At 38.8% G+C, this 10,427-nt stretch overlaps 1 long non-coding RNA gene across 1 annotated transcript; it reads right to left on the bottom strand.

The window, feature by feature from the left end:
• Positions 1-6,154: 6,154 nt before the first annotated feature.
• On the bottom strand, positions 6,155-7,123 carry LOC147127854 (uncharacterized). The gene is made up of 3 exons (XR_015083980.1): positions 6,898-7,123; positions 6,627-6,733; positions 6,155-6,544 (listed from the first exon to the last, which is right to left on the bottom strand). It is a non-coding gene; the product is annotated as an uncharacterized LOC147127854 (long non-coding RNA).
• Between the last annotated feature and the right edge of the window lie 3,304 nt (positions 7,124-10,427).

Raw genomic sequence — 10,427 nt, 5'->3', positions numbered from 1 at the left:
GCTAGCAAGCGTGTGACTCTTTGTGTCACTATTTGTCGCACTTGTCCTTTGCTCTTTGAGGTCAACCTAACAACTTCAGGATCGACTGCTATGTGAGTGCGTGTGTATGTGTGCGTTGCTGGGTTTTAGGGGGATGGGGGCGCGTAAAACCTCTGAATCATCATAGAAATTAATTCATAGACAATGAATTGTTATAATCATTTTCATAATCAGTTTTTAAGTAATCCCACTGGACACATTTAAAGGGAATGAAAGAAATCTGAAATGAATGAAATTTAGTGTTCACGCCTACAACGGCACACACCACCCTTTTTTTGTAAGTACGCCGGCTCGAATTACAAACACCAGGTCTCACCTGCCTCCTTGCAGAGATTTGCACAAATCACAAAAGTAGAGCCGTTTGATTGAAGAAAAATTATATTGAGCTGCTTTATCCCTTCTCACCGCATCTTGCACATTTGTTTTCAAATACGGATTTTTCTTTGGTGTAGTTTATAAAACCTTACTTCAGATAGTATTTTGACCACCTTTGAACCTTATTACTAAACATATATTTGAAAAACGCAAGTCCATTTCGATTGTGGTTCTGCATCCCTTGAAATTTTAAGTGAGATTTGGGGTTATTTTTCACAAGTCCACTGTTGCATCCCTTGACTGCTATTTTGTCTGTTTAACGCGTGTGTTAGCTTTGCTTTCCAGTGCACGTCAATTCATCAAGCTTCTACCCCTTGTCTTATCAAGAAGGTGAATAAGCATATATATATCACAATTAGTTATTTTAGAGTCGGTTGTTTTTTTGTTTTTTTGGGGGGGGGTTGGTTCAACGTACACACACACACGCTTAAATGCTTTTGTGAACAACCTCATTATTATCTTTTATGTCAATGTTTACAAATGAACTTTGTAAGTGGCAATATTCGAAAGGCTTCACATACAGTACTTTGAAATTGTACAATACTGTTGTCTGCACTGTCACTCACTGTATCATAGATGTGATTTCATTCCAAAGCCACTTTTAAGAATCACAAATTTTAGCCATCAGCTGTTTTTGGAATAAATGTAGCAGCGACCTGTATACATAAACGTTTTCCACGTGAAGTTATAAATCCTTTTTTTTAATTTTTTTTCAAGAGTCTTGCGTGCGCACTAATAGAGATTGTGAGTCTGGCCCTCTCATTCAATATGGGTAACCTGACCTTATATAGGGACTAGTGGATGAATGGAAAACAGTACCCACAAATATACTCCTAAATAGTATAAAAATCTAAGTGGGTGTTGTTTAATGCTCCATGGCACTCAAGTCCAAAACCCATCCTAACCCTCGCATCTAGACGAGTGTCTAATGAGTTGGCAAGGGTTACATTTGGAATGAAAGGAAACGTGCATTGTAAGAATTCTCTCAGCTGTTATTGACTTCCATATGAAATCCTCCTAAAACCTTTTTAATGTGATGGTTCTTTGTTGTCTACATCACAGTTGTAGAGAATTGCAGAGCTGTTGTTCTATATACTGTTTCAATTTGTACATCACTGTTTACTGTCCCTTTTGTAAAAGTGCTGAAAAGAGCGGTGTGAATATGTTTCCTTCCACGTGTCAACACCCAGCACTAAACACACTCTCCAATCTGAAGTGTTTGGACATCTGCCACTGTCTGTGTCACCTGACATGCCACTGAGCCTCTTGTTGTAATGTTGTTTGCTTTGATCTCGACAAAATATAAATCAACATATTTTGTGAGGTGTTGTATATACTTATATTGTACATAATCCATGTTCAATTTCAGCAAAGAACACAAATTAACTTTTGTTTTTTATGGTAGCTATGTAGGTGATGATGATGTCGCACCTTTCTGCGACATGACGTCAAAACAATTTCAGTATTTACTTACCGCCAAAATGTCATTAGTTATGTTGTGCTTTGACCTGTATTTAAAGGGGAAGTCAACCCAAACATATTTTTTAAAGAATATTTTCTATGAAGGTCCACTAGTTTGAAACACAGCATTCTGATTAATATTGTGTTTGTGTTATCAGTTAAGCAAAAAAATCCGCCTGTTTTTAGCCATCTCAGGGGGTGGCCATTTTGTGACTTCTGTCGACTGAAAATGACATCACACACCCTAACGACCAATCAAGGCTGACATTTTTTGAAGCTGATGTGATGTCATTTTCATTTGACAGAAGTGACAAAATGGCCGCCCCTTGAGATGGCTAAAAGGGGTGGATTTTGCTGCTTAACTCACATTCCGCAAACACAATATTAATCAGAATGCCGTGTTCCAACTAGTAGGCCTGCTGGGAACATATTCTGGAAAAAAAATGTTTTGGTTGATTTCCACTTTAAATCAGTACAACTGATTTCTTTTCTCGTTAAATTGTACGAAGCTGAGCTCTGACCTGATGAGCTCGAGTAAACGCTGTATACTTCCATGAACTAGAGCTTGTCCATCACTGTGAGGATTGGCTTGTTAAATAGAGCTCATTCGGTCGTCACATCTCCCAGGAGGCTAAAGCACACAAGGGAGACACCACTGTAATGGGTGAAAAGCTTTTCAGCTAATGGTAATCTTCCTAACGCGTGGCTTGGCTGAGTTAATTGATCAGGGCCTACCCGATCGATTGGTCATTGGAGCTGGAACGTTTAATGTTAACGAAATTTACTGGATTGCTGCCCATTTAACTTTAATTTTCCTGTCACCATTCTTCCCCAATGTGAAATGCTGCTGAGACAAGTAAATGTCAGTAAAATAAAAATAAGAATATTTTTGCATTATTAAAAGGGATGAATACAGTTTTATTAGCTAGTAAAAAATAAAAATGTGAAGTCAGATAATATACTTTGGAAATGGAATTCTATTGAGACCACACAAATCATGTCTCAAATTTGACGTGAAGTTATACAGCCGGTTTTATTTGGCTTCATTGCAGATGCAAGTAGGACACCTAGTGGTAGATCTTTACACAGTATGCAATCTTTTTGTACTGAAATTACAAAAAAATTACAAAACCACCTATTCGTGTATTTTAGTACATGAGTAGGCAAAATAATACTTTTTAACATTTTAATGCTAGAAATAAAAGTCAAAATAGAGATGTATATACACTATGGTAGTAAGTTGGGTTTCATTCAAGCCAGATAGCTTTGATTACAGTGTTTATTAGAAAAAATATATAGTCACATTGTTTTATTAACTATTTGTAATTAACTAGTTATGTAACTGTCAAGTTGTTAAGGGAAAAAAAAGGTATTATAAAAAATAACTTTTTTCCTCCAACCTTGTAAACAAATACTACTGATATTATGCATACATGAATGCAATATAAATATTTTGGGGGGAATAAATTCTAGAGGACAATGTTTAGGCGCCTGAAAATGCCATAATTTAAGAACAAATAGCGTTGGTGAATTTTGAACATTACCATTATGACTATTGCAGCATTTCTATGTTTTTGTTTGAAAGCCACCCATGAACCTTTTGTAAAATCAGAACAGTAAGTGTCAGAGCATACTTTTCCATTGCTAATAGAGACATCACACTATAGCACACAATGCCATTAAGAAGTAGTAAAGAATTGGCGTTTTAAGATGTGCAGTTCTTCACCATTGCAAATTACAACCACAGTAGGTCACGGTAACAAGGTAGAAAGAGCTCATACCGGTACTGTATAGTATGTATCTAATTAGATTGTACCAGTTTGTTCTTTTATGGTTTTACGTTCTTCAAGATTATCAAAAGATTCCTCTACTTTAAGGTGTAGAAAGAGTGAATGAAATAATTTAGTGGAAGTAATTATCGCAGCAGTTCTCAGCAGGGAATCCAGTCGGAATTCAAAAAGAGAAGAAAAGCCTTCACTGAGAAAGTGAGAGAAGAGAAGAAACACACCCTGGTGTGATTAAAGCCCTTCTATACGTCTGTATTTGTCGGATGTGTGGAGAGCGCGGCAGATGTAGCCTGCTAATTGAAAAAAAAGACGCTCTGATTAGGCCTATAGACTTGTATGCTGGGATCGCATCTCGTGCACAGACGTCGTTAAAAGGAAACCACGTTAAAAAGGAAGCGCATGGGGGGGGGGGGGGGGGGGGGGGAGGAAGTGAGGTGGATGAAGAGGTTAAGAAGAGGAAGCACGAATAATCCATTGCAGAGACGTGACATAATTAACGGCAGGAGACAAAGATATCCCAGGCCAAGGCATCTTGGCTCAGTAGGTTGCAACGGAGAACAGCATGACAGCAGCAACTCCCGCTGTCACTCTCTCTGCACAGGAAATTCAACATTTGGGAGAGATTATAAAAACGACATAAGGACAGCAACAATCTGACATATAAAGAATGATGGTCCGTGTCTTTTTCGGTTATTGGATGTTACGTTTAAAACAAGATATTAAACAATGGAAAATGACGCATTATTTGATTTTCGTTTTATCAAAATTGAAATACAGCTGATTTTGTAGTTTGGTGTCTGGAACGAGTAAGAAAAAGTTCAATTTTTTTATTCTAAAACGAAAATAGAATACTGTATATCACGAGACACAAATCGAAATATGGCTCATATATTATATTTTAGATTTCTGGAAGTTGTCACTGAAAGCATTTCTCCTAGTGACCAGGAGATGGCGACAGCGTTGCTCCTGAAGACGATATCGTGATCTGTATTGTAATCTGGAGAAAATTGTTGGTATCCTCTGTTACATAAATGATAATAGTAATATAAGAAAAGTAATTTAAAAAATCTGACTTTAATGAAAACTAACTAATGAAAAATCAGAAATAGCTTTTGAATTATGGTTGAACAGCTTTATTTTAAAAATGATAATCATAAACTCATGAAACAGGCCTGGACAAAAATGGTGGTACTTTGCAAAAATGAGCCAAATTATGATTGCTACTCCCCGCTGAGCAGCCGACATGTTTCTGTGTGCAGGTGACATATTATTGGATGGAATCAATTGACCTTTTTGCATGACACTTTAGTTGGCCCTGGATCTTTTGATTCCTGTTACCTGTCAAGTAAAGAGGGATTGCATTTTGTTGAATGTTCAAGTATATCTAGAACTACGCAAAGAAGAAAATACTCTATTAAGATTACATTAAAGCAATTTAATTAAACAAATACTCGAATTTAGGGACGTTCCGTGTATTATATTTCTGATTTTGAAACTCAAATTTGAAACCAAACAATAATTTAGCTGGTTTAAAAAATAAAATGAGACCCATTTTGCATAAAAATACTAGTATGAAATTGGATTCTGTATTGTCTTTGTTCACAATCGTGTGCTCCGACCATGGTGGTAAAATTTGCAGCCTGCTTCCTCTTTGCAAATGCAGCGAGTGAGTGTAAACATTTTGATAGTTTACGCGACTACAAGTTTTAGGTGAATTTTAACAATTTGTAGCTATGGAGAAGTACACTTAGACTTTAGACAGGCAAGCGAGTGTGCGGGAAATTGCGTGTGATTGGAGATTTGGATCCTTAGAAACGTCAACAGCAAGACTGCTGGGCGGTCTTGGCATGGGCGGAAGTGGATTTTAGTCCGGCCTAATCGGCCCTCATGCGTGATGTGTTCGCGAGGCGGCCGAATTTCATCTCAGCCTACTTGGTGAAAGGCTTCTTTTTAGGCTTCAATCTACTACCGCAACGGCGAGAGCGACAACTGCCGCATTGATTCACATGACCGATGCATTGTGCTGTTAGCGACAGGTCTGCAACACATGCTACGCACACGTCAGGAATTGTTGCTGCTCTGATCGGTCCATTATCACAGGCCCACCCAGATTTACAGACTAACCACCCAGTGAGACTCATGAAAAAATATATACTTTTAAATTTTCATGAAATTGTTTTTTGTCCGTCCGGCCGCAACCCTCGACCCTTGACCTGGGTACTCATTCCGAGCAGCTGTTTGACTAATTATTTCAGCATGTGCTGACCAAGGGGCCTCCTGTGATCTTATTAATCAGCAAAGGTGTGGCAAAGTAAAAACCCAGCCAGAGTTTGACTTGCGCTGCAGGTGCTTCCACTCAACCAGCGTCCGGGGAGCTCGTTTACCTGCCGGTTGAGTGGAAGCACCTGCGGCTATAGCCGAACTGTGGCAAGGGTTTTACTCTCAGGACCTGAATTTGACACCTGGTGGGAACATTGACTCAATGGCAACACTTGGATCATTGTCAACTTTAATGTTTGCTGCAGTGTCACTCCAGGAAGAAGCACCAGCCAAGATTCCGGATGAAACTGAAGGAGGGTCAGGAGACCTGATGTGACATTCCAGCAGTGTCCCATCAAACTTCTGCCAGAGCTTCAATGAGAGTTGTGAAACAAGATGGCAGTGTATCAAGTGAGCATTTTTTTCCCCTCTGCAGTTTTGCCAGAATTTCAGTCAGGACACTCATCAGGGGTCTCCAATCCTGTTCCTTGAGGGCCAGTTTCCTGAATGTTTTGTCTCGATGCAAAAAACTCGGCATGTTGAAAGAGCACTCGCCTGCTTTTTCTTTGACTTGCATGCACTGAAGCTCCCAGTAAGAGTGCCGTCAGGGACTCTTCCACCTGCTGGGAAAATAATTTTTTCTAAATGTGCAAGGTCCTCAAAGCTGCCTACATTTTCAATATCAAGACATGCAAATAAACATACTAAAAACTGCAGCTTTTCTGGTCCGTTGTTTGTCCATCCGGGAGAAGTCTCTGCACCAGTCCAGAGTTTCAGGAGTTAAACTAGCTGCTGCAGTGGAAGGTTCCAGTCTACAGTGAATCAAAACATCGGAAAGTCAACTAAAAATGATTCTCCGTGTTGTCATTAAAGGTGAAACACTATACATTCATGGTATGTTGCTGATGCCATAAGCTTGAGTCATGAGGAGACAAACAGGAGTAATAATGTGAAAGTCCTGACGTGCAACACTCACCTCAAAACTTCAAGCGGCCTTTGGAATAGTTTTCCACTGCAGCAACCAGCACGCATGAAAGGCTTCAAATGAGCGCAGATTTACCAGTAAAACACAAAGACTCCAATTAAAGTTCAACAATTTATTGGACAGAGGAGCTAACATGACAATTTGAAGGCATTTAACCAGTCAACGTTTGTGTGAGCTAACTCAAGTTGGACACACAGACATTGACGGTGGAAGCAGCTTCAGTGTTGCCTGCTTGACGAGCTCATGTGTGACTTACTTCAAATGACGCGCACACACGTAGGCGATGGCACCAAAGGGGGACGTGAGCGCACTGGGACAAAAACTAAGTGTACAGCACATCACCATCATCACACTGCTGGACATGTTTTTAAATGACACTGATGTGAACCAAGTTAGTCAAAAATAGACATCCTTTTTTTTTTCTAATAGGACATTATTTTTTAGCTAACTTGGCCCATATCATTGCCTTCAAAAACATGTCCAGCAGTGTCTGACGATGGTGTCGTGCAGTGCATGAAGCAAAAGTTGAAGTTCAGTGCACTCACGTCCACCTTGTGGTGCGATGTGACATCACACATCAGCTCGTCAAACACGGGTCCAAATGCAGCTTGCCCTTCCCTTTACTTCCCTTCCGCATGTCCCAAAGGTCCGTCGGCCGCACCTTTGAGCACGAAGCCTCCTCCATCCATTTGGTCAGGCAGAAAATAAAAACACTAAGCAAGCACTCTTCTGGACAAAAGTTGAAAAGTTTATTTTTTTTAATTGTCTATTTTAAAATGCAAGTCGTATTATCAGTAAATGAAGGTGGTATAGTTTCACTTTTAACATCCATCTGCAAATGTGCCGACACGCGTCATGCATCTGTGTGAGCAATCAGCTGGTGGCTTTCTCTCCACACCTGACATCCAATGAGCAACTCATGCTCCTTTCAATCAAATGGTCAAGTAGGGCCTGAAAGTCCTATAACTGAAAATACTCCGCTCATGTGCTAATAAAGAGTAGTTTAATATTGTTCTAACGTACAAAAAAATGAAAACTACTCCAACAGGCAGCAATCTGATCACCTTGATGTCATTCCTTTACCTCCCCTTGTAAAAATGCCACTTTACACTTGTCATTTTACAACACTACATTATATGATAAGTATTACTTGACATTTCCAAAATACACAACTTTTATCAAAAGTAGAAAACTTGTCAAGTTTACAGATTACACATTTTTTTTTGTTCTTTTTCCCTTGGCCCAAATAATCCTTTGTATTAGAATGTGAAATTATTCATTGGGGAAATAGCCGATTAAATTGTTCATTAATGCAATTTTGGACTCTAATTAGGGCTGTCAAAATTAAAGCGATCATTCTGGAGATTAATTTAAATTTAATAAAGTGTTTGAAAAGAAAAAAAGAACTCCGTATTTAATCCTGTGGCAGCTAACCTCTGCTCTCCTTATAGCCAATTTTAAGAGGAAATGAACAATTTGTTCACTTTGCAAAGCCAAATTCAAGGCTCTTTCTGTCTGGCAACGCCACGCCCCAGCACACTACATTTATTGACAACATACAATTTGACAGCTCTGTGTTTAAAAGCTGCCTCTACAATCAATCTTTATGGGTGCTCACCAGAGTGGTGGCTTCATTTGCAGTCTGAACCCAGATGGGGGGACTACTATTTTCATTTTTGAAAAAGTATTTTTATTTCATTTGAGATTTTTCATTAATTTTATTTAACCATAACTTGCTACTTGCTTTTTTTTCTCAGCCACAATTGAAACTAAAAGTGTATTTATAAAATAACAACATTGGGTGTCATTAGACTGCGCCGGTTTCCCTAATGTTTTGAGTTTTGACCCTCTCGAGGCACCAGAGGCATCATACTACACAGAAGAAAATGGAAAGAACAAGCAGCATGCAGTACCTTTGAAGAATATGTTGATGGTGAGATGTGCAGGTAGACGACCAGCAGCAGGTGAACATGGGGAGAGATTTGACTCAAAATTAGTCACACAAAAGCATCCACGATGTTTTTCAGATCTACAAATATACTGGTGGTTTTCACATGTGTTTTTTCATGTTGTGTGTTTATTTATCATGACTCTGCGGGTCGATTGTCGAATGTGCGTTCGTGGCTCAGCGGACAACCGTGGCATAGCAAAATTATATACTGCATACGAATATAAAAAAAAAAAAAATGCACAAAAGTCAAAGGAAATCAAATAACTTGTCGATATGTTGAAGGCTTGGTGGTCTTGTGTGACGTAATCAGTGTTAGCACAGCTACCTTGAAAAAGATACTTAGTTACTTACTGATGACTTGATTTTAAATGTAACAATAGTTTTTATTAGTACTGTTACAATACTGCATCTTGAAAAAGATGGAAAATGGCAGGAAAGTCACAGATATGAAAATCTTCTAGATGTGGAGGTGGCCTTGGCCATCCCTGGACCACGTAGCTCCGTCCCTGCCTTCCTGCAGGCAACAAAACGATTGGACTGTGTCAGTTTGGGCATTTCTGTGGGCTTCTCTCTTCTCATAAAATGAAAATGAGCCTAGATAGAGGACAAATGGAGTCAAGACACAAAAACAAAATGTTGGCCACTGTGTCCCATTTAAATGTGAATGAATGAACAACATTGCAAGGAATAACATATAGTATACTGGTAACATTCCACTGTTTATTACTGCTCTACTGTGTTCAACTTTCCCCCCGATTTTCATTCTTTTTTTTTTTTTTTTTTTTAAGAAAATCATGTCAAAAATCTTTCTGTAGTATATATTTTCTTAGAAAACATACAAAATAGTATAGTACATTTATTTTACATATGGAATATCCTCTGGCTTTTGTTTAGGATCACACATGACTCATTTTTCTTATTTTCGCAGCTTATGGTGTTACACAATATGCATCGAAAGAACAAACATACGTCAGAAGAGATTTCGCAAAAAATATAAAACAAGTTCCATACATGCATACATACAATGCAGTGCCATGCAAACACAGTCAATTTGTCACCTTCCCTCTTTTTTTTTTCCAAACACTTCATGCCTTCTTGTTATACATATATGACACTTTGTGCCGTTCAACTGCTGCTACTGCTCTTTTAGGGCAAAGTCTGACTGATGACAGGTAGAAGTGACAATTCAACACTGACGTGTCAGAAGAACCTTTTCCATAGCCGAGCTGTCATTTGTAACTAGAAAGCCGTAGTTGTTCATTTCACACAAGGCCTTCTATGCCGTCAGATTTTTCACACAGTCTCGTGCAACATTGATCACACACGCACAGATGACCGCCTATGTGTGAACCATTCAGTTTGTCATCGGCACTGCAAGGAAAGCTCCCTCACGACGAACCTGATAAAATGCACTGATAAGCCTCCCGTCTCATTCAATGTCATTGAAAGACTGCTGTCTATTGGGGCCTGTGACCTTGAACTTGTTTTTTTTGTTTTTTTTTAAACTGCAACTGAAAGAATTTGCGATGAGTACTAAAAAGAAAAAAAAAACATTAAAAAAGGGAAAAGT

The sequence above is a fragment of the Filicampus tigris genome, chromosome 20 (genome assembly GCF_054856515.1).
Source record: "Filicampus tigris isolate MCC_2025a chromosome 20, RoL_Ftig_1.0, whole genome shotgun sequence".
In the NCBI taxonomy this organism is placed as follows: domain Eukaryota; kingdom Metazoa; phylum Chordata; class Actinopteri; order Syngnathiformes; family Syngnathidae; genus Filicampus; species Filicampus tigris.
This window is presented reverse-complemented; position numbering and strand designations above follow the sequence as displayed.